This window comes from Pinus tabuliformis, chromosome 1_1, assembly GCF_031772625.1.
Source record: "Pinus tabuliformis cultivar Carrire ecotype Pingquan chromosome 1_1, CPIR1, whole genome shotgun sequence".
Taxonomy (NCBI): Eukaryota; Viridiplantae; Streptophyta; class Pinopsida; order Pinales; family Pinaceae; genus Pinus; species Pinus tabuliformis.
This window is the reverse complement of record NC_142297.1, coordinates 711,501,536-711,521,811: the sequence shown is the minus strand read 5'-3', so window position 1 is coordinate 711,521,811 and position 20,276 is coordinate 711,501,536. Positions and strand designations below refer to the sequence as shown.

General features: G+C 61.8%; 25 non-coding genes across 25 annotated transcripts; all 25 read right to left on the bottom strand.

Moving 5' to 3' along the window:
* Nucleotides 1-511: 511 nt before the first annotated feature.
* Nucleotides 512-630, bottom strand: LOC149215595 (5S ribosomal RNA). The gene has a single exon (XR_016251532.1). It is a non-coding gene; the product is annotated as a 5S ribosomal RNA (ribosomal RNA).
* A 718-nt stretch (nt 631-1,348) lies between these two features.
* LOC149215594 (5S ribosomal RNA) lies at nt 1,349-1,467 on the bottom strand. The gene has a single exon (XR_016251531.1). It is a non-coding gene; the product is annotated as a 5S ribosomal RNA (ribosomal RNA).
* Nucleotides 1,468-2,185: 718 nt separating this feature from the next.
* Nucleotides 2,186-2,303, bottom strand: LOC149215593 (5S ribosomal RNA). The gene has a single exon (XR_016251613.1). It is a non-coding gene; the product is annotated as a 5S ribosomal RNA (ribosomal RNA).
* Nucleotides 2,304-3,021: 718 nt separating this feature from the next.
* LOC149215592 (5S ribosomal RNA) lies at nt 3,022-3,140 on the bottom strand. Its single transcript, XR_016251530.1, has one exon. It is a non-coding gene; the product is annotated as a 5S ribosomal RNA (ribosomal RNA).
* A 718-nt stretch (nt 3,141-3,858) lies between these two features.
* Nucleotides 3,859-3,977, bottom strand: LOC149215591 (5S ribosomal RNA). The gene has a single exon (XR_016251528.1). It is a non-coding gene; the product is annotated as a 5S ribosomal RNA (ribosomal RNA).
* Nucleotides 3,978-4,695: 718 nt separating this feature from the next.
* Nucleotides 4,696-4,814, bottom strand: LOC149215590 (5S ribosomal RNA). The gene has a single exon (XR_016251527.1). It is a non-coding gene; the product is annotated as a 5S ribosomal RNA (ribosomal RNA).
* Nucleotides 4,815-5,532: 718 nt separating this feature from the next.
* LOC149215589 (5S ribosomal RNA) lies at nt 5,533-5,650 on the bottom strand. The gene has a single exon (XR_016251612.1). It is a non-coding gene; the product is annotated as a 5S ribosomal RNA (ribosomal RNA).
* A 718-nt stretch (nt 5,651-6,368) lies between these two features.
* LOC149215588 (5S ribosomal RNA) lies at nt 6,369-6,487 on the bottom strand. Its single transcript, XR_016251526.1, has one exon. It is a non-coding gene; the product is annotated as a 5S ribosomal RNA (ribosomal RNA).
* Nucleotides 6,488-7,205: 718 nt separating this feature from the next.
* On the bottom strand, nt 7,206-7,324 carry LOC149215587 (5S ribosomal RNA). Its single transcript, XR_016251525.1, has one exon. It is a non-coding gene; the product is annotated as a 5S ribosomal RNA (ribosomal RNA).
* Nucleotides 7,325-8,042: 718 nt separating this feature from the next.
* Nucleotides 8,043-8,161, bottom strand: LOC149215586 (5S ribosomal RNA). Its single transcript, XR_016251524.1, has one exon. It is a non-coding gene; the product is annotated as a 5S ribosomal RNA (ribosomal RNA).
* Nucleotides 8,162-8,879: 718 nt separating this feature from the next.
* Nucleotides 8,880-8,998, bottom strand: LOC149215585 (5S ribosomal RNA). The gene has a single exon (XR_016251523.1). It is a non-coding gene; the product is annotated as a 5S ribosomal RNA (ribosomal RNA).
* A 718-nt stretch (nt 8,999-9,716) lies between these two features.
* Nucleotides 9,717-9,835, bottom strand: LOC149215584 (5S ribosomal RNA). Its single transcript, XR_016251522.1, has one exon. It is a non-coding gene; the product is annotated as a 5S ribosomal RNA (ribosomal RNA).
* A 487-nt stretch (nt 9,836-10,322) lies between these two features.
* On the bottom strand, nt 10,323-10,441 carry LOC149215583 (5S ribosomal RNA). Its single transcript, XR_016251329.1, has one exon. It is a non-coding gene; the product is annotated as a 5S ribosomal RNA (ribosomal RNA).
* A 718-nt stretch (nt 10,442-11,159) lies between these two features.
* LOC149215582 (5S ribosomal RNA) lies at nt 11,160-11,278 on the bottom strand. Its single transcript, XR_016251521.1, has one exon. It is a non-coding gene; the product is annotated as a 5S ribosomal RNA (ribosomal RNA).
* Nucleotides 11,279-11,996: 718 nt separating this feature from the next.
* Nucleotides 11,997-12,115, bottom strand: LOC149215581 (5S ribosomal RNA). Its single transcript, XR_016251520.1, has one exon. It is a non-coding gene; the product is annotated as a 5S ribosomal RNA (ribosomal RNA).
* A 718-nt stretch (nt 12,116-12,833) lies between these two features.
* LOC149215580 (5S ribosomal RNA) lies at nt 12,834-12,952 on the bottom strand. The gene has a single exon (XR_016251519.1). It is a non-coding gene; the product is annotated as a 5S ribosomal RNA (ribosomal RNA).
* A 718-nt stretch (nt 12,953-13,670) lies between these two features.
* LOC149215579 (5S ribosomal RNA) lies at nt 13,671-13,789 on the bottom strand. The gene has a single exon (XR_016251517.1). It is a non-coding gene; the product is annotated as a 5S ribosomal RNA (ribosomal RNA).
* Nucleotides 13,790-14,507: 718 nt separating this feature from the next.
* LOC149215578 (5S ribosomal RNA) lies at nt 14,508-14,626 on the bottom strand. The gene has a single exon (XR_016251516.1). It is a non-coding gene; the product is annotated as a 5S ribosomal RNA (ribosomal RNA).
* A 487-nt stretch (nt 14,627-15,113) lies between these two features.
* Nucleotides 15,114-15,232, bottom strand: LOC149215577 (5S ribosomal RNA). Its single transcript, XR_016251328.1, has one exon. It is a non-coding gene; the product is annotated as a 5S ribosomal RNA (ribosomal RNA).
* A 718-nt stretch (nt 15,233-15,950) lies between these two features.
* Nucleotides 15,951-16,069, bottom strand: LOC149215576 (5S ribosomal RNA). Its single transcript, XR_016251515.1, has one exon. It is a non-coding gene; the product is annotated as a 5S ribosomal RNA (ribosomal RNA).
* Nucleotides 16,070-16,787: 718 nt separating this feature from the next.
* LOC149215575 (5S ribosomal RNA) lies at nt 16,788-16,906 on the bottom strand. The gene has a single exon (XR_016251514.1). It is a non-coding gene; the product is annotated as a 5S ribosomal RNA (ribosomal RNA).
* Nucleotides 16,907-17,624: 718 nt separating this feature from the next.
* LOC149215574 (5S ribosomal RNA) lies at nt 17,625-17,743 on the bottom strand. The gene has a single exon (XR_016251513.1). It is a non-coding gene; the product is annotated as a 5S ribosomal RNA (ribosomal RNA).
* A 718-nt stretch (nt 17,744-18,461) lies between these two features.
* LOC149215573 (5S ribosomal RNA) lies at nt 18,462-18,580 on the bottom strand. The gene has a single exon (XR_016251512.1). It is a non-coding gene; the product is annotated as a 5S ribosomal RNA (ribosomal RNA).
* Nucleotides 18,581-19,298: 718 nt separating this feature from the next.
* Nucleotides 19,299-19,416, bottom strand: LOC149215572 (5S ribosomal RNA). Its single transcript, XR_016251626.1, has one exon. It is a non-coding gene; the product is annotated as a 5S ribosomal RNA (ribosomal RNA).
* Nucleotides 19,417-20,134: 718 nt separating this feature from the next.
* Nucleotides 20,135-20,252, bottom strand: LOC149215571 (5S ribosomal RNA). Its single transcript, XR_016251625.1, has one exon. It is a non-coding gene; the product is annotated as a 5S ribosomal RNA (ribosomal RNA).
* Between the last annotated feature and the right edge of the window lie 24 nt (nt 20,253-20,276).

Sequence of the window (20,276 nt, the reverse complement as noted above, 5' to 3'; positions counted from 1 at the left end):
GGGACGAAAAAGGCGTAAGCTCCGCGGCCACCGACGACGCTGCGTGGAGCTCGCGCTGCCTTTCCGTGAACGACCCACGGGTTCCTCCGAAATTCGAGTTCCTACAAGAGTACATATGATTTAAACCTCCTACCCACTCTCCCCGTGTCATCTTCGCTGCGGTGATGCGAACGGTCCTAGATTCATCGCCCGCTGCCGCGATGCGTCGCCTCCGTTGCGCTGTGATCCCGCTCGCGACTTCCGACCGGGACGATAAATCGGTGCCCCCTTCTCGAACTTCCCTTGGAGCAGTCTCGAGCGAGTCGCCGTTTCCCTCAGTTAGGCCCCCCTCCTTAATGCTCCGGCGATCTCTTCGTTCGCGAGATTCCGTTATAAATCGATATATAAGTGGCCCCACGCCGCAAAACAAGATAAACACGCAGCACGCAATCCAATTTACCGTCGAGCACGCGCAGCCGCGGAGTTCCGCACTAGCGCCGATCGCTCCCGCCGAGCCGCGCAAAAAGGGGGTAGGGTGCAACACTAGGACTTCCCGGGGGGTCACCCATCCCAGTACTACTCTAGCCCAAGCGCGCTTAACTGCGGAGTTCTGATGGGATCCGGTGCATTAACGCTGGTATGATCGCACCCGCAAAGATCTCGCCCCCTCCCCCTCTTCAAGGGAGGCCGCCGAGCCACGCGCAGCGCATGGGGCCCATCCGTGGCCCTCGATCCGAAGCGGCTCGGCGCAGGAGCTCGCCCTCTTCCCCGACTTGGCGGCGCCGCCCGCCCCGCGCGGAGCCAGCGAACCAGGGGAAGAACGGAGGGGGTTAACAAAAAGAAGGACGAGAGAGAGCGGGACGAAAAAGGCGTAAGCTCCGCGGCCACCGACGACGCTGCGTGGAGCTCGCGCTGCCTTTCCGTGAACGACCCACGGGTTCCTCCGAAATTCGAGTTCCTACAAGAGTACATATGATTTAAACCTCCTACCCACTCTCCCCGTGTCATCTTCGCTGCGGTGATGCGAACGGTCCTAGATTCATCGCCCGCTGCCGCGATGCGTCGCCTCCGTTGCGCTGTGATCCCGCTCGCGACTTCCGACCGGGACGATAAATCGGTGCCCCCTTCTCGAACTTCCCTTGGAGCAGTCTCGAGCGAGTCGCCGTTTCCCTCAGTTAGGCCCCCCTCCTTAATGCTCCGGCGATCTCTTCGTTCGCGAGATTCCGTTATAAATCGATATATAAGTGGCCCCACGCCGCAAAACAAGATAAACACGCAGCACGCAATCCAATTTACCGTCGAGCACGCGCAGCCGCGGAGTTCCGCACTAGCGCCGATCGCTCCCGCCGAGCCGCGCAAAAAGGGGGGTAGGGTGCAACACTAGGACTTCCCGGGGGGTCACCCATCCCAGTACTACTCTAGCCCAAGCGCGCTTAACTGCGGAGTTCTGATGGGATCCGGTGCATTAACGCTGGTATGATCGCACCCGCAAAGATCTCGCCCCCTCCCCCTCTTCAAGGGAGGCCGCCGAGCCACGCGCAGCGCATGGGGCCCATCCGTGGCCCTCGATCCGAAGCGGCTCGGCGCAGGAGCTCGCCCTCTTCCCCGACTTGGCGGCGCCGCCCGCCCCGCGCGGAGCCAGCGAACCAGGGGAAGAACGGAGGGGGTTAACAAAAAGAAGGACGAGAGAGAGCGGGACGAAAAAGGCGTAAGCTCCGCGGCCACCGACGACGCTGCGTGGAGCTCGCGCTGCCTTTCCGTGAACGACCCACGGGTTCCTCCGAAATTCGAGTTCCTACAAGAGTACATATGATTTAAACCTCCTACCCACTCTCCCCGTGTCATCTTCGCTGCGGTGATGCGAACGGTCCTAGATTCATCGCCCGCTGCCGCGATGCGTCGCCTCCGTTGCGCTGTGATCCCGCTCGCGACTTCCGACCGGGACGATAAATCGGTGCCCCCTTCTCGAACTTCCCTTGGAGCAGTCTCGAGCGAGTCGCCGTTTCCCTCAGTTAGGCCCCCCTCCTTAATGCTCCGGCGATCTCTTCGTTCGCGAGATTCCGTTATAAATCGATATATAAGTGGCCCCACGCCGCAAAACAAGATAAACACGCAGCACGCAATCCAATTTACCGTCGAGCACGCGCAGCCGCGGAGTTCCGCACTAGCGCCGATCGCTCCCGCCGAGCCGCGCAAAAAGGGGGGTAGGGTGCAACACTAGGACTTCCGGGGGGTCACCCATCCCAGTACTACTCTAGCCCAAGCGCGCTTAACTGCGGAGTTCTGATGGGATCCGGTGCATTAACGCTGGTATGATCGCACCCGCAAAGATCTCGCCCCCTCCCCCTCTTCAAGGGAGGCCGCCGAGCCACGCGCAGCGCATGGGGCCCATCCGTGGCCCTCGATCCGAAGCGGCTCGGCGCAGGAGCTCGCCCTCTTCCCCGACTTGGCGGCGCCGCCCGCCCCGCGCGGAGCCAGCGAACCAGGGGAAGAACGGAGGGGGTTAACAAAAAGAAGGACGAGAGAGAGCGGGACGAAAAAGGCGTAAGCTCCGCGGCCACCGACGACGCTGCGTGGAGCTCGCGCTGCCTTTCCGTGAACGACCCACGGGTTCCTCCGAAATTCGAGTTCCTACAAGAGTACATATGATTTAAACCTCCTACCCACTCTCCCCGTGTCATCTTCGCTGCGGTGATGCGAACGGTCCTAGATTCATCGCCCGCTGCCGCGATGCGTCGCCTCCGTTGCGCTGTGATCCCGCTCGCGACTTCCGACCGGGACGATAAATCGGTGCCCCCTTCTCGAACTTCCCTTGGAGCAGTCTCGAGCGAGTCGCCGTTTCCCTCAGTTAGGCCCCCCTCCTTAATGCTCCGGCGATCTCTTCGTTCGCGAGATTCCGTTATAAATCGATATATAAGTGGCCCCACGCCGCAAAACAAGATAAACACGCAGCACGCAATCCAATTTACCGTCGAGCACGCGCAGCCGCGGAGTTCCGCACTAGCGCCGATCGCTCCCGCCGAGCCGCGCAAAAAGGGGGGTAGGGTGCAACACTAGGACTTCCCGGGGGGTCACCCATCCCAGTACTACTCTAGCCCAAGCGCGCTTAACTGCGGAGTTCTGATGGGATCCGGTGCATTAACGCTGGTATGATCGCACCCGCAAAGATCTCGCCCCCTCCCCCTCTTCAAGGGAGGCCGCCGAGCCACGCGCAGCGCATGGGGCCCATCCGTGGCCCTCGATCCGAAGCGGCTCGGCGCAGGAGCTCGCCCTCTTCCCCGACTTGGCGGCGCCGCCCGCCCCGCGCGGAGCCAGCGAACCAGGGGAAGAACGGAGGGGGTTAACAAAAAGAAGGACGAGAGAGAGCGGGACGAAAAAGGCGTAAGCTCCGCGGCCACCGACGACGCTGCGTGGAGCTCGCGCTGCCTTTCCGTGAACGACCCACGGGTTCCTCCGAAATTCGAGTTCCTACAAGAGTACATATGATTTAAACCTCCTACCCACTCTCCCCGTGTCATCTTCGCTGCGGTGATGCGAACGGTCCTAGATTCATCGCCCGCTGCCGCGATGCGTCGCCTCCGTTGCGCTGTGATCCCGCTCGCGACTTCCGACCGGGACGATAAATCGGTGCCCCCTTCTCGAACTTCCCTTGGAGCAGTCTCGAGCGAGTCGCCGTTTCCCTCAGTTAGGCCCCCCTCCTTAATGCTCCGGCGATCTCTTCGTTCGCGAGATTCCGTTATAAATCGATATATAAGTGGCCCCACGCCGCAAAACAAGATAAACACGCAGCACGCAATCCAATTTACCGTCGAGCACGCGCAGCCGCGGAGTTCCGCACTAGCGCCGATCGCTCCCGCCGAGCCGCGCAAAAAGGGGGGTAGGGTGCAACACTAGGACTTCCCGGGGGGTCACCCATCCCAGTACTACTCTAGCCCAAGCGCGCTTAACTGCGGAGTTCTGATGGGATCCGGTGCATTAACGCTGGTATGATCGCACCCGCAAAGATCTCGCCCCCTCCCCCTCTTCAAGGGAGGCCGCCGAGCCACGCGCAGCGCATGGGGCCCATCCGTGGCCCTCGATCCGAAGCGGCTCGGCGCAGGAGCTCGCCCTCTTCCCCGACTTGGCGGCGCCGCCCGCCCCGCGCGGAGCCAGCGAACCAGGGGAAGAACGGAGGGGGTTAACAAAAAGAAGGACGAGAGAGAGCGGGACGAAAAAGGCGTAAGCTCCGCGGCCACCGACGACGCTGCGTGGAGCTCGCGCTGCCTTTCCGTGAACGACCCACGGGTTCCTCCGAAATTCGAGTTCCTACAAGAGTACATATGATTTAAACCTCCTACCCACTCTCCCCGTGTCATCTTCGCTGCGGTGATGCGAACGGTCCTAGATTCATCGCCCGCTGCCGCGATGCGTCGCCTCCGTTGCGCTGTGATCCCGCTCGCGACTTCCGACCGGGACGATAAATCGGTGCCCCCTTCTCGAACTTCCCTTGGAGCAGTCTCGAGCGAGTCGCCGTTTCCCTCAGTTAGGCCCCCCTCCTTAATGCTCCGGCGATCTCTTCGTTCGCGAGATTCCGTTATAAATCGATATATAAGTGGCCCCACGCCGCAAAACAAGATAAACACGCAGCACGCAATCCAATTTACCGTCGAGCACGCGCAGCCGCGGAGTTCCGCACTAGCGCCGATCGCTCCCGCCGAGCCGCGCAAAAAGGGGGGTAGGGTGCAACACTAGGACTTCCCGGGGGGTCACCCATCCCAGTACTACTCTAGCCCAAGCGCGCTTAACTGCGGAGTTCTGATGGGATCCGGTGCATTAACGCTGGTATGATCGCACCCGCAAAGATCTCGCCCCCTCCCCCTCTTCAAGGGAGGCCGCCGAGCCACGCGCAGCGCATGGGGCCCATCCGTGGCCCTCGATCCGAAGCGGCTCGGCGCAGGAGCTCGCCCTCTTCCCCGACTTGGCGGCGCCGCCCGCCCCGCGCGGAGCCAGCGAACCAGGGGAAGAACGGAGGGGGTTAACAAAAAGAAGGACGAGAGAGAGCGGGACGAAAAAGGCGTAAGCTCCGCGGCCACCGACGACGCTGCGTGGAGCTCGCGCTGCCTTTCCGTGAACGACCCACGGGTTCCTCCGAAATTCGAGTTCCTACAAGAGTACATATGATTTAAACCTCCTACCCACTCTCCCCGTGTCATCTTCGCTGCGGTGATGCGAACGGTCCTAGATTCATCGCCCGCTGCCGCGATGCGTCGCCTCCGTTGCGCTGTGATCCCGCTCGCGACTTCCGACCGGGACGATAAATCGGTGCCCCCTTCTCGAACTTCCCTTGGAGCAGTCTCGAGCGAGTCGCCGTTTCCCTCAGTTAGGCCCCCCTCCTTAATGCTCCGGCGATCTCTTCGTTCGCGAGATTCCGTTATAAATCGATATATAAGTGGCCCCACGCCGCAAAACAAGATAAACACGCAGCACGCAATCCAATTTACCGTCGAGCACGCGCAGCCGCGGAGTTCCGCACTAGCGCCGATCGCTCCCGCCGAGCCGCGCAAAAAGGGGGGTAGGGTGCAACACTAGGACTTCCGGGGGGTCACCCATCCCAGTACTACTCTAGCCCAAGCGCGCTTAACTGCGGAGTTCTGATGGGATCCGGTGCATTAACGCTGGTATGATCGCACCCGCAAAGATCTCGCCCCCTCCCCCTCTTCAAGGGAGGCCGCCGAGCCACGCGCAGCGCATGGGGCCCATCCGTGGCCCTCGATCCGAAGCGGCTCGGCGCAGGAGCTCGCCCTCTTCCCCGACTTGGCGGCGCCGCCCGCCCCGCGCGGAGCCAGCGAACCAGGGGAAGAACGGAGGGGGTTAACAAAAAGAAGGACGAGAGAGAGCGGGACGAAAAAGGCGTAAGCTCCGCGGCCACCGACGACGCTGCGTGGAGCTCGCGCTGCCTTTCCGTGAACGACCCACGGGTTCCTCCGAAATTCGAGTTCCTACAAGAGTACATATGATTTAAACCTCCTACCCACTCTCCCCGTGTCATCTTCGCTGCGGTGATGCGAACGGTCCTAGATTCATCGCCCGCTGCCGCGATGCGTCGCCTCCGTTGCGCTGTGATCCCGCTCGCGACTTCCGACCGGGACGATAAATCGGTGCCCCCTTCTCGAACTTCCCTTGGAGCAGTCTCGAGCGAGTCGCCGTTTCCCTCAGTTAGGCCCCCCTCCTTAATGCTCCGGCGATCTCTTCGTTCGCGAGATTCCGTTATAAATCGATATATAAGTGGCCCCACGCCGCAAAACAAGATAAACACGCAGCACGCAATCCAATTTACCGTCGAGCACGCGCAGCCGCGGAGTTCCGCACTAGCGCCGATCGCTCCCGCCGAGCCGCGCAAAAAGGGGGGTAGGGTGCAACACTAGGACTTCCCGGGGGGTCACCCATCCCAGTACTACTCTAGCCCAAGCGCGCTTAACTGCGGAGTTCTGATGGGATCCGGTGCATTAACGCTGGTATGATCGCACCCGCAAAGATCTCGCCCCCTCCCCCTCTTCAAGGGAGGCCGCCGAGCCACGCGCAGCGCATGGGGCCCATCCGTGGCCCTCGATCCGAAGCGGCTCGGCGCAGGAGCTCGCCCTCTTCCCCGACTTGGCGGCGCCGCCCGCCCCGCGCGGAGCCAGCGAACCAGGGGAAGAACGGAGGGGGTTAACAAAAAGAAGGACGAGAGAGAGCGGGACGAAAAAGGCGTAAGCTCCGCGGCCACCGACGACGCTGCGTGGAGCTCGCGCTGCCTTTCCGTGAACGACCCACGGGTTCCTCCGAAATTCGAGTTCCTACAAGAGTACATATGATTTAAACCTCCTACCCACTCTCCCCGTGTCATCTTCGCTGCGGTGATGCGAACGGTCCTAGATTCATCGCCCGCTGCCGCGATGCGTCGCCTCCGTTGCGCTGTGATCCCGCTCGCGACTTCCGACCGGGACGATAAATCGGTGCCCCCTTCTCGAACTTCCCTTGGAGCAGTCTCGAGCGAGTCGCCGTTTCCCTCAGTTAGGCCCCCCTCCTTAATGCTCCGGCGATCTCTTCGTTCGCGAGATTCCGTTATAAATCGATATATAAGTGGCCCCACGCCGCAAAACAAGATAAACACGCAGCACGCAATCCAATTTACCGTCGAGCACGCGCAGCCGCGGAGTTCCGCACTAGCGCCGATCGCTCCCGCCGAGCCGCGCAAAAAGGGGGGTAGGGTGCAACACTAGGACTTCCCGGGGGGTCACCCATCCCAGTACTACTCTAGCCCAAGCGCGCTTAACTGCGGAGTTCTGATGGGATCCGGTGCATTAACGCTGGTATGATCGCACCCGCAAAGATCTCGCCCCCTCCCCCTCTTCAAGGGAGGCCGCCGAGCCACGCGCAGCGCATGGGGCCCATCCGTGGCCCTCGATCCGAAGCGGCTCGGCGCAGGAGCTCGCCCTCTTCCCCGACTTGGCGGCGCCGCCCGCCCCGCGCGGAGCCAGCGAACCAGGGGAAGAACGGAGGGGGTTAACAAAAAGAAGGACGAGAGAGAGCGGGACGAAAAAGGCGTAAGCTCCGCGGCCACCGACGACGCTGCGTGGAGCTCGCGCTGCCTTTCCGTGAACGACCCACGGGTTCCTCCGAAATTCGAGTTCCTACAAGAGTACATATGATTTAAACCTCCTACCCACTCTCCCCGTGTCATCTTCGCTGCGGTGATGCGAACGGTCCTAGATTCATCGCCCGCTGCCGCGATGCGTCGCCTCCGTTGCGCTGTGATCCCGCTCGCGACTTCCGACCGGGACGATAAATCGGTGCCCCCTTCTCGAACTTCCCTTGGAGCAGTCTCGAGCGAGTCGCCGTTTCCCTCAGTTAGGCCCCCCTCCTTAATGCTCCGGCGATCTCTTCGTTCGCGAGATTCCGTTATAAATCGATATATAAGTGGCCCCACGCCGCAAAACAAGATAAACACGCAGCACGCAATCCAATTTACCGTCGAGCACGCGCAGCCGCGGAGTTCCGCACTAGCGCCGATCGCTCCCGCCGAGCCGCGCAAAAAGGGGGGTAGGGTGCAACACTAGGACTTCCCGGGGGGTCACCCATCCCAGTACTACTCTAGCCCAAGCGCGCTTAACTGCGGAGTTCTGATGGGATCCGGTGCATTAACGCTGGTATGATCGCACCCGCAAAGATCTCGCCCCCTCCCCCTCTTCAAGGGAGGCCGCCGAGCCACGCGCAGCGCATGGGGCCCATCCGTGGCCCTCGATCCGAAGCGGCTCGGCGCAGGAGCTCGCCCTCTTCCCCGACTTGGCGGCGCCGCCCGCCCCGCGCGGAGCCAGCGAACCAGGGGAAGAACGGAGGGGGTTAACAAAAAGAAGGACGAGAGAGAGCGGGACGAAAAAGGCGTAAGCTCCGCGGCCACCGACGACGCTGCGTGGAGCTCGCGCTGCCTTTCCGTGAACGACCCACGGGTTCCTCCGAAATTCGAGTTCCTACAAGAGTACATATGATTTAAACCTCCTACCCACTCTCCCCGTGTCATCTTCGCTGCGGTGATGCGAACGGTCCTAGATTCATCGCCCGCTGCCGCGATGCGTCGCCTCCGTTGCGCTGTGATCCCGCTCGCGACTTCCGACCGGGACGATAAATCGGTGCCCCCTTCTCGAACTTCCCTTGGAGCAGTCTCGAGCGAGTCGCCGTTTCCCTCAGTTAGGCCCCCCTCCTTAATGCTCCGGCGATCTCTTCGTTCGCGAGATTCCGTTATAAATCGATATATAAGTGGCCCCACGCCGCAAAACAAGATAAACACGCAGCACGCAATCCAATTTACCGTCGAGCACGCGCAGCCGCGGAGTTCCGCACTAGCGCCGATCGCTCCCGCCGAGCCGCGCAAAAAGGGGGGTAGGGTGCAACACTAGGACTTCCCGGGGGGTCACCCATCCCAGTACTACTCTAGCCCAAGCGCGCTTAACTGCGGAGTTCTGATGGGATCCGGTGCATTAACGCTGGTATGATCGCACCCGCAAAGATCTCGCCCCCTCCCCCTCTTCAAGGGAGGCCGCCGAGCCACGCGCAGCGCATGGGGCCCATCCGTGGCCCTCGATCCGAAGCGGCTCGGCGCAGGAGCTCGCCCTCTTCCCCGACTTGGCGGCGCCGCCCGCCCCGCGCGGAGCCAGCGAACCAGGGGAAGAACGGAGGGGGTTAACAAAAAGAAGGACGAGAGAGAGCGGGACGAAAAAGGCGTAAGCTCCGCGGCCACCGACGACGCTGCGTGGAGCTCGCGCTGCCTTTCCGTGAACGACCCACGGGTTCCTCCGAAATTCGAGTTCCTACAAGAGTACATATGATTTAAACCTCCTACCCACTCTCCCCGTGTCATCTTCGCTGCGGTGATGCGAACGGTCCTAGATTCATCGCCCGCTGCCGCGATGCGTCGCCTCCGTTGCGCTGTGATCCCGCTCGCGACTTCCGACCGGGACGATAAATCGGTGCCCCCTTCTCGAACTTCCCTTGGAGCAGTCTCGAGCGAGTCGCCGTTTCCCTCAGTTAGGCCCCCCTCCTTAATGCTCCGGCGATCTCTTCGTTCGCGAGATTCCGTTATAAATCGATATATAAGTGGCCCCACGCCGCAAAACAAGATAAACACGCAGCACGCAATCCAATTTACCGTCGAGCACGCGCAGCCGCGGAGTTCCGCACTAGCGCCGATCGCTCCCGCCGAGCCGCGCAAAAAGGGGGGTAGGGTGCAACACTAGGACTTCCCGGGGGGTCACCCATCCCAGTACTACTCTAGCCCAAGCGCGCTTAACTGCGGAGTTCTGATGGGATCCGGTGCATTAACGCTGGTATGATCGCACCCGCAAAGATCTCGCCCCCTCCCCCTCTTCAAGGGAGGCCGCCGAGCCACGCGCAGCGCATGGGGCCCATCCGTGGCCCTCGATCCGAAGCGGCTCGGCGCAGGAGCTCGCCCTCTTCCCCGACTTGGCGGCGCCGCCCGCCCCGCGCGGAGCCAGCGAACCAGGGGAAGAACGGAGGGGGTTAACAAAAAGAAGGACGAGAGAGAGCGGGACGAAAAAGGCGTAAGCTCCGCGGCCACCGACGACGCTGCGTGGAGCTCGCGCTGCCTTTCCGTGAACGACCCACGGGTTCCTCCGAAATTCGAGTTCCTACAAGAGTACATATGATTTAAACCTCCTACCCACTCTCCCCGTGTCATCTTCGCTGCGGTGATGCGAACGGTCCTAGATTCATCGCAGCACGCAATCCAATTTACCGTCGAGCACGCGCAGCCGCGGAGTTCCGCCCTAGCGCCGATCGCTCCCGCCGAGCCGCGCAAAAAGGGGGGTAGGGTGCAACACTAGGACTTCCCGGGAGGTCACCCATCCCAGTACTACTCTAGCCCAAGCGCGCTTAACTGCGGAGTTCTGATGGGATCCGGTGCATTAACGCTGGTATGATCGCACCCGCAAAGATCTCGCCCCCTCCCCCTCTTCAAGGGAGGCCGCCGAGCCACGCGCAGCGCATGGGGCCCATCCGTGGCCCTCGATCCGAAGCGGCTCGGCGCAGGAGCTCGCCCTCTTCCCCGACTTGGCGGCGCCGCCCGCCCCGCGCGGAGCCAGCGAAGCAGGGGAAGAACGGAGGGGGTTAACAAAAAGAAGGACGAGAGAGAGCGGGACGAAAAAGGCGTAAGCTCCGCGGCCACCGACGACGCTGCGTGGAGCTCGCGCTGCCTTTCCGTGAACGACCCACGGGTTCCTCCGAAATTCGAGTTCCTACAAGAGTACATATGATTTAAACCTCCTACCCACTCTCCCCGTGTCATCTTCGCTGCGGTGATGCGAACGGTCCTAGATTCATCGCCCGCTGCCGCGATGCGTCGCCTCCGTTGCGCTGTGATCCCGCTCGCGACTTCCGACCGGGACGATAAATCGGTGCCCCCTTCTCGAACTTCCCTTGGAGCAGTCTCGAGCGAGTCGCCGTTTCCCTCAGTTAGGCCCCCCTCCTTAATGCTCCGGCGATCTCTTCGTTCGCGAGATTCCGTTATAAATCGATATATAAGTGGCCCCACGCCGCAAAACAAGATAAACACGCAGCACGCAATCCAATTTACCGTCGAGCACGCGCAGCCGCGGAGTTCCGCACTAGCGCCGATCGCTCCCGCCGAGCCGCGCAAAAAGGGGGGTAGGGTGCAACACTAGGACTTCCCGGGGGGTCACCCATCCCAGTACTACTCTAGCCCAAGCGCGCTTAACTGCGGAGTTCTGATGGGATCCGGTGCATTAACGCTGGTATGATCGCACCCGCAAAGATCTCGCCCCCTCCCCCTCTTCAAGGGAGGCCGCCGAGCCACGCGCAGCGCATGGGGCCCATCCGTGGCCCTCGATCCGAAGCGGCTCGGCGCAGGAGCTCGCCCTCTTCCCCGACTTGGCGGCGCCGCCCGCCCCGCGCGGAGCCAGCGAAGCAGGGGAAGAACGGAGGGGGTTAACAAAAAGAAGGACGAGAGAGAGCGGGACGAAAAAGGCGTAAGCTCCGCGGCCACCGACGACGCTGCGTGGAGCTCGCGCTGCCTTTCCGTGAACGACCCACGGGTTCCTCCGAAATTCGAGTTCCTACAAGAGTACATATGATTTAAACCTCCTACCCACTCTCCCCGTGTCATCTTCGCTGCGGTGATGCGAACGGTCCTAGATTCATCGCCCGCTGCCGCGATGCGTCGCCTCCGTTGCGCTGTGATCCCGCTCGCGACTTCCGACCGGGACGATAAATCGGTGCCCCCTTCTCGAACTTCCCTTGGAGCAGTCTCGAGCGAGTCGCCGTTTCCCTCAGTTAGGCCCCCCTCCTTAATGCTCCGGCGATCTCTTCGTTCGCGAGATTCCGTTATAAATCGATATATAAGTGGCCCCACGCCGCAAAACAAGATAAACACGCAGCACGCAATCCAATTTACCGTCGAGCACGCGCAGCCGCGGAGTTCCGCACTAGCGCCGATCGCTCCCGCCGAGCCGCGCAAAAAGGGGGGTAGGGTGCAACACTAGGACTTCCCGGGGGGTCACCCATCCCAGTACTACTCTAGCCCAAGCGCGCTTAACTGCGGAGTTCTGATGGGATCCGGTGCATTAACGCTGGTATGATCGCACCCGCAAAGATCTCGCCCCCTCCCCCTCTTCAAGGGAGGCCGCCGAGCCACGCGCAGCGCATGGGGCCCATCCGTGGCCCTCGATCCGAAGCGGCTCGGCGCAGGAGCTCGCCCTCTTCCCCGACTTGGCGGCGCCGCCCGCCCCGCGCGGAGCCAGCGAACCAGGGGAAGAACGGAGGGGGTTAACAAAAAGAAGGACGAGAGAGAGCGGGACGAAAAAGGCGTAAGCTCCGCGGCCACCGACGACGCTGCGTGGAGCTCGCGCTGCCTTTCCGTGAACGACCCACGGGTTCCTCCGAAATTCGAGTTCCTACAAGAGTACATATGATTTAAACCTCCTACCCACTCTCCCCGTGTCATCTTCGCTGCGGTGATGCGAACGGTCCTAGATTCATCGCCCGCTGCCGCGATGCGTCGCCTCCGTTGCGCTGTGATCCCGCTCGCGACTTCCGACCGGGACGATAAATCGGTGCCCCCTTCTCGAACTTCCCTTGGAGCAGTCTCGAGCGAGTCGCCGTTTCCCTCAGTTAGGCCCCCCTCCTTAATGCTCCGGCGATCTCTTCGTTCGCGAGATTCCGTTATAAATCGATATATAAGTGGCCCCACGCCGCAAAACAAGATAAACACGCAGCACGCAATCCAATTTACCGTCGAGCACGCGCAGCCGCGGAGTTCCGCACTAGCGCCGATCGCTCCCGCCGAGCCGCGCAAAAAGGGGGGTAGGGTGCAACACTAGGACTTCCCGGGGGGTCACCCATCCCAGTACTACTCTAGCCCAAGCGCGCTTAACTGCGGAGTTCTGATGGGATCCGGTGCATTAACGCTGGTATGATCGCACCCGCAAAGATCTCGCCCCCTCCCCCTCTTCAAGGGAGGCCGCCGAGCCACGCGCAGCGCATGGGGCCCATCCGTGGCCCTCGATCCGAAGCGGCTCGGCGCAGGAGCTCGCCCTCTTCCCCGACTTGGCGGCGCCGCCCGCCCCGCGCGGAGCCAGCGAACCAGGGGAAGAACGGAGGGGGTTAACAAAAAGAAGGACGAGAGAGAGCGGGACGAAAAAGGCGTAAGCTCCGCGGCCACCGACGACGCTGCGTGGAGCTCGCGCTGCCTTTCCGTGAACGACCCACGGGTTCCTCCGAAATTCGAGTTCCTACAAGAGTACATATGATTTAAACCTCCTACCCACTCTCCCCGTGTCATCTTCGCTGCGGTGATGCGAACGGTCCTAGATTCATCGCCCGCTGCCGCGATGCGTCGCCTCCGTTGCGCTGTGATCCCGCTCGCGACTTCCGACCGGGACGATAAATCGGTGCCCCCTTCTCGAACTTCCCTTGGAGCAGTCTCGAGCGAGTCGCCGTTTCCCTCAGTTAGGCCCCCCTCCTTAATGCTCCGGCGATCTCTTCGTTCGCGAGATTCCGTTATAAATCGATATATAAGTGGCCCCACGCCGCAAAACAAGATAAACACGCAGCACGCAATCCAATTTACCGTCGAGCACGCGCAGCCGCGGAGTTCCGCACTAGCGCCGATCGCTCCCGCCGAGCCGCGCAAAAAGGGGGGTAGGGTGCAACACTAGGACTTCCCGGGGGGTCACCCATCCCAGTACTACTCTAGCCCAAGCGCGCTTAACTGCGGAGTTCTGATGGGATCCGGTGCATTAACGCTGGTATGATCGCACCCGCAAAGATCTCGCCCCCTCCCCCTCTTCAAGGGAGGCCGCCGAGCCACGCGCAGCGCATGGGGCCCATCCGTGGCCCTCGATCCGAAGCGGCTCGGCGCAGGAGCTCGCCCTCTTCCCCGACTTGGCGGCGCCGCCCGCCCCGCGCGGAGCCAGCGAACCAGGGGAAGAACGGAGGGGGTTAACAAAAAGAAGGACGAGAGAGAGCGGGACGAAAAAGGCGTAAGCTCCGCGGCCACCGACGACGCTGCGTGGAGCTCGCGCTGCCTTTCCGTGAACGACCCACGGGTTCCTCCGAAATTCGAGTTCCTACAAGAGTACATATGATTTAAACCTCCTACCCACTCTCCCCGTGTCATCTTCGCTGCGGTGATGCGAACGGTCCTAGATTCATCGCCCGCTGCCGCGATGCGTCGCCTCCGTTGCGCTGTGATCCCGCTCGCGACTTCCGACCGGGACGATAAATCGGTGCCCCCTTCTCGAACTTCCCTTGGAGCAGTCTCGAGCGAGTCGCCGTTTCCCTCAGTTAGGCCCCCCTCCTTAATGCTCCGGCGATCTCTTCGTTCGCGAGATTCCGTTATAAATCGATATATAAGTGGCCCCACGCCGCAAAACAAGATAAACACGCAGCACGCAATCCAATTTACCGTCGAGCACGCGCAGCCGCGGAGTTCCGCACTAGCGCCGATCGCTCCCGCCGAGCCGCGCAAAAAGGGGGGTAGGGTGCAACACTAGGACTTCCCGGGGGGTCACCCATCCCAGTACTACTCTAGCCCAAGCGCGCTTAACTGCGGAGTTCTGATGGGATCCGGTGCATTAACGCTGGTATGATCGCACCCGCAAAGATCTCGCCCCCTCCCCCTCTTCAAGGGAGGCCGCCGAGCCACGCGCAGCGCATGGGGCCCATCCGTGGCCCTCGATCCGAAGCGGCTCGGCGCAGGAGCTCGCCCTCTTCCCCGACTTGGCGGCGCCGCCCGCCCCGCGCGGAGCCAGCGAACCAGGGGAAGAACGGAGGGGGTTAACAAAAAGAAGGACGAGAGAGAGCGGGACGAAAAAGGCGTAAGCTCCGCGGCCACCGACGACGCTGCGTGGAGCTCGCGCTGCCTTTCCGTGAACGACCCACGGGTTCCTCCGAAATTCGAGTTCCTACAAGAGTACATATGATTTAAACCTCCTACCCACTCTCCCCGTGTCATCTTCGCTGCGGTGATGCGAACGGTCCTAGATTCATCGCAGCACGCAATCCAATTTACCGTCGAGCACGCGCAGCCGCGGAGTTCCGCACTAGCGCCGATCGCTCCCGCCGAGCCGCGCAAAAAGGGGGGTAGGGTGCAACACTAGGACTTCCCGGGAGGTCACCCATCCCAGTACTACTCTAGCCCAAGCGCGCTTAACTGCGGAGTTCTGATGGGATCCGGTGCATTAACGCTGGTATGATCGCACCCGCAAAGATCTCGCCCCCTCCCCCTCTTCAAGGGAGGCCGCCGAGCCACGCGCAGCGCATGGGGCCCATCCGTGGCCCTCGATCCGAAGCGGCTCGGCGCAGGAGCTCGCCCTCTTCCCCGACTTGGCGGCGCCGCCCGCCCCGCGCGGAGCCAGCGAAGCAGGGGAAGAACGGAGGGGGTTAACAAAAAGAAGGACGAGAGAGAGCGGGACGAAAAAGGCGTAAGCTCCGCGGCCACCGACGACGCTGCGTGGAGCTCGCGCTGCCTTTCCGTGAACGACCCACGGGTTCCTCCGAAATTCGAGTTCCTACAAGAGTACATATGATTTAAACCTCCTACCCACTCTCCCCGTGTCATCTTCGCTGCGGTGATGCGAACGGTCCTAGATTCATCGCCCGCTGCCGCGATGCGTCGCCTCCGTTGCGCTGTGATCCCGCTCGCGACTTCCGACCGGGACGATAAATCGGTGCCCCCTTCTCGAACTTCCCTTGGAGCAGTCTCGAGCGAGTCGCCGTTTCCCTCAGTTAGGCCCCCCTCCTTAATGCTCCGGCGATCTCTTCGTTCGCGAGATTCCGTTATAAATCGATATATAAGTGGCCCCACGCCGCAAAACAAGATAAACACGCAGCACGCAATCCAATTTACCGTCGAGCACGCGCAGCCGCGGAGTTCCGCACTAGCGCCGATCGCTCCCGCCGAGCCGCGCAAAAAGGGGGGTAGGGTGCAACACTAGGACTTCCCGGGGGGTCACCCATCCCAGTACTACTCTAGCCCAAGCGCGCTTAACTGCGGAGTTCTGATGGGATCCGGTGCATTAACGCTGGTATGATCGCACCCGCAAAGATCTCGCCCCCTCCCCCTCTTCAAGGGAGGCCGCCGAGCCACGCGCAGCGCATGGGGCCCATCCGTGGCCCTCGATCCGAAGCGGCTCGGCGCAGGAGCTCGCCCTCTTCCCCGACTTGGCGGCGCCGCCCGCCCCGCGCGGAGCCAGCGAAGCAGGGGAAGAACGGAGGGGGTTAACAAAAAGAAGGACGAGAGAGAGCGGGACGAAAAAGGCGTAAGCTCCGCGGCCACCGACGACGCTGCGTGGAGCTCGCGCTGCCTTTCCGTGAACGACCCACGGGTTCCTCCGAAATTCGAGTTCCTACAAGAGTACATATGATTTAAACCTCCTACCCACTCTCCCCGTGTCATCTTCGCTGCGGTGATGCGAACGGTCCTAGATTCATCGCCCGCTGCCGCGATGCGTCGCCTCCGTTGCGCTGTGATCCCGCTCGCGACTTCCGACCGGGACGATAAATCGGTGCCCCCTTCTCGAACTTCCCTTGGAGCAGTCTCGAGCGAGTCGCCGTTTCCCTCAGTTAGGCCCCCCTCCTTAATGCTCCGGCGATCTCTTCGTTCGCGAGATTCCGTTATAAATCGATATATAAGTGGCCCCACGCCGCAAAACAAGATAAACACGCAGCACGCAATCCAATTTACCGTCGAGCACGCGCAGCCGCGGAGTTCCGCACTAGCGCCGATCGCTCCCGCCGAGCCGCGCAAAAAGGGGGGTAGGGTGCAACACTAGGACTTCCCGGGGGGTCACCCATCCCAGTACTACTCTAGCCCAAGCGCGCTTAACTGCGGAGTTCTGATGGGATCCGGTGCATTAACGCTGGTATGATCGCACCCGCAAAGATCTCGCCCCCTCCCCCTCTTCAAGGGAGGCCGCCGAGCCACGCGCAGCGCATGGGGCCCATCCGTGGCCCTCGATCCGAAGCGGCTCGGCGCAGGAGCTCGCCCTCTTCCCCGACTTGGCGGCGCCGCCCGCCCCGCGCGGAGCCAGCGAACCAGGGGAAGAACGGAGGGGGTTAACAAAAAGAAGGACGAGAGAGAGCGGGACGAAAAAGGCGTAAGCTCCGCGGCCACCGACGACGCTGCGTGGAGCTCGCGCTGCCTTTCCGTGAACGACCCACGGGTTCCTCCGAAATTCGAGTTCCTACAAGAGTACATATGATTTAAACCTCCTACCCACTCTCCCCGTGTCATCTTCGCTGCGGTGATGCGAACGGTCCTAGATTCATCGCCCGCTGCCGCGATGCGTCGCCTCCGTTGCGCTGTGATCCCGCTCGCGACTTCCGACCGGGACGATAAATCGGTGCCCCCTTCTCGAACTTCCCTTGGAGCAGTCTCGAGCGAGTCGCCGTTTCCCTCAGTTAGGCCCCCCTCCTTAATGCTCCGGCGATCTCTTCGTTCGCGAGATTCCGTTATAAATCGATATATAAGTGGCCCCACGCCGCAAAACAAGATAAACACGCAGCACGCAATCCAATTTACCGTCGAGCACGCGCAGCCGCGGAGTTCCGCACTAGCGCCGATCGCTCCCGCCGAGCCGCGCAAAAAGGGGGGTAGGGTGCAACACTAGGACTTCCCGGGGGGTCACCCATCCCAGTACTACTCTAGCCCAAGCGCGCTTAACTGCGGAGTTCTGATGGGATCCGGTGCATTAACGCTGGTATGATCGCACCCGCAAAGATCTCGCCCCCTCCCCCTCTTCAAGGGAGGCCGCCGAGCCACGCGCAGCGCATGGGGCCCATCCGTGGCCCTCGATCCGAAGCGGCTCGGCGCAGGAGCTCGCCCTCTTCCCCGACTTGGCGGCGCCGCCCGCCCCGCGCGGAGCCAGCGAACCAGGGGAAGAACGGAGGGGGTTAACAAAAAGAAGGACGAGAGAGAGCGGGACGAAAAAGGCGTAAGCTCCGCGGCCACCGACGACGCTGCGTGGAGCTCGCGCTGCCTTTCCGTGAACGACCCACGGGTTCCTCCGAAATTCGAGTTCCTACAAGAGTACATATGATTTAAACCTCCTACCCACTCTCCCCGTGTCATCTTCGCTGCGGTGATGCGAACGGTCCTAGATTCATCGCCCGCTGCCGCGATGCGTCGCCTCCGTTGCGCTGTGATCCCGCTCGCGACTTCCGACCGGGACGATAAATCGGTGCCCCCTTCTCGAACTTCCCTTGGAGCAGTCTCGAGCGAGTCGCCGTTTCCCTCAGTTAGGCCCCCCTCCTTAATGCTCCGGCGATCTCTTCGTTCGCGAGATTCCGTTATAAATCGATATATAAGTGGCCCCACGCCGCAAAACAAGATAAACACGCAGCACGCAATCCAATTTACCGTCGAGCACGCGCAGCCGCGGAGTTCCGCACTAGCGCCGATCGCTCCCGCCGAGCCGCGCAAAAAGGGGGGTAGGGTGCAACACTAGGACTTCCCGGGGGGTCACCCATCCCAGTACTACTCTAGCCCAAGCGCGCTTAACTGCGGAGTTCTGATGGGATCCGGTGCATTAACGCTGGTATGATCGCACCCGCAAAGATCTCGCCCCCTCCCCCTCTTCAAGGGAGGCCGCCGAGCCACGCGCAGCGCATGGGGCCCATCCGTGGCCCTCGATCCGAAGCGGCTCGGCGCAGGAGCTCGCCCTCTTCCCCGACTTGGCGGCGCCGCCCGCCCCGCGCGGAGCCAGCGAACCAGGGGAAGAACGGAGGGGGTTAACAAAAAGAAGGACGAGAGAGAGCGGGACGAAAAAGGCGTAAGCTCCGCGGCCACCGACGACGCTGCGTGGAGCTCGCGCTGCCTTTCCGTGAACGACCCACGGGTTCCTCCGAAATTCGAGTTCCTACAAGAGTACATATGATTTAAACCTCCTACCCACTCTCCCCGTGTCATCTTCGCTGCGGTGATGCGAACGGTCCTAGATTCATCGCCCGCTGCCGCGATGCGTCGCCTCCGTTGCGCTGTGATCCCGCTCGCGACTTCCGACCGGGACGATAAATCGGTGCCCCCTTCTCGAACTTCCCTTGGAGCAGTCTCGAGCGAGTCGCCGTTTCCCTCAGTTAGGCCCCCCTCCTTAATGCTCCGGCGATCTCTTCGTTCGCGAGATTCCGTTATAAATCGATATATAAGTGGCCCCACGCCGCAAAACAAGATAAACACGCAGCACGCAATCCAATTTACCGTCGAGCACGCGCAGCCGCGGAGTTCCGCACTAGCGCCGATCGCTCCCGCCGAGCCGCGCAAAAAGGGGGGTAGGGTGCAACACTAGGACTTCCCGGGGGTCACCCATCCCAGTACTACTCTAGCCCAAGCGCGCTTAACTGCGGAGTTCTGATGGGATCCGGTGCATTAACGCTGGTATGATCGCACCCGCAAAGATCTCGCCCCCTCCCCCTCTTCAAGGGAGGCCGCCGAGCCACGCGCAGCGCATGGGGCCCATCCGTGGCCCTCGATCCGAAGCGGCTCGGCGCAGGAGCTCGCCCTCTTCCCCGACTTGGCGGCGCCGCCCGCCCCGCGCGGAGCCAGCGAACCAGGGGAAGAACGGAGGGGGTTAACAAAAAGAAGGACGAGAGAGAGCGGGACGAAAAAGGCGTAAGCTCCGCGGCCACCGACGACGCTGCGTGGAGCTCGCGCTGCCTTTCCGTGAACGACCCACGGGTTCCTCCGAAATTCGAGTTCCTACAAGAGTACATATGATTTAAACCTCCTACCCACTCTCCCCGTGTCATCTTCGCTGCGGTGATGCGAACGGTCCTAGATTCATCGCCCGCTGCCGCGATGCGTCGCCTCCGTTGCGCTGTGATCCCGCTCGCGACTTCCGACCGGGACGATAAATCGGTGCCCCCTTCTCGAACTTCCCTTGGAGCAGTCTCGAGCGAGTCGCCGTTTCCCTCAGTTAGGCCCCCCTCCTTAATGCTCCGGCGATCTCTTCGTTCGCGAGATTCCGTTATAAATCGATATATAAGTGGCCCCACGCCGCAAAACAAGATAAACACGCAGCACGCAATCCAATTTACCGTCGAGCACGCGCAGCCGCGGAGTTCCGCACTAGCGCCGATCGCTCCCGCCGAGCCGCGCAAAAAGGGGGGTAGGGTGCAACACTAGGACTTCCCGGGGGTCACCCATCCCAGTACTACTCTAGCCCAAGCGCGCTTAACTGCGGAGTTCTGATGGGATCCGGTGCATTAACGCTGGTATGATCGCACCCGCAAAGATCTCGCCCCCTCCCCCT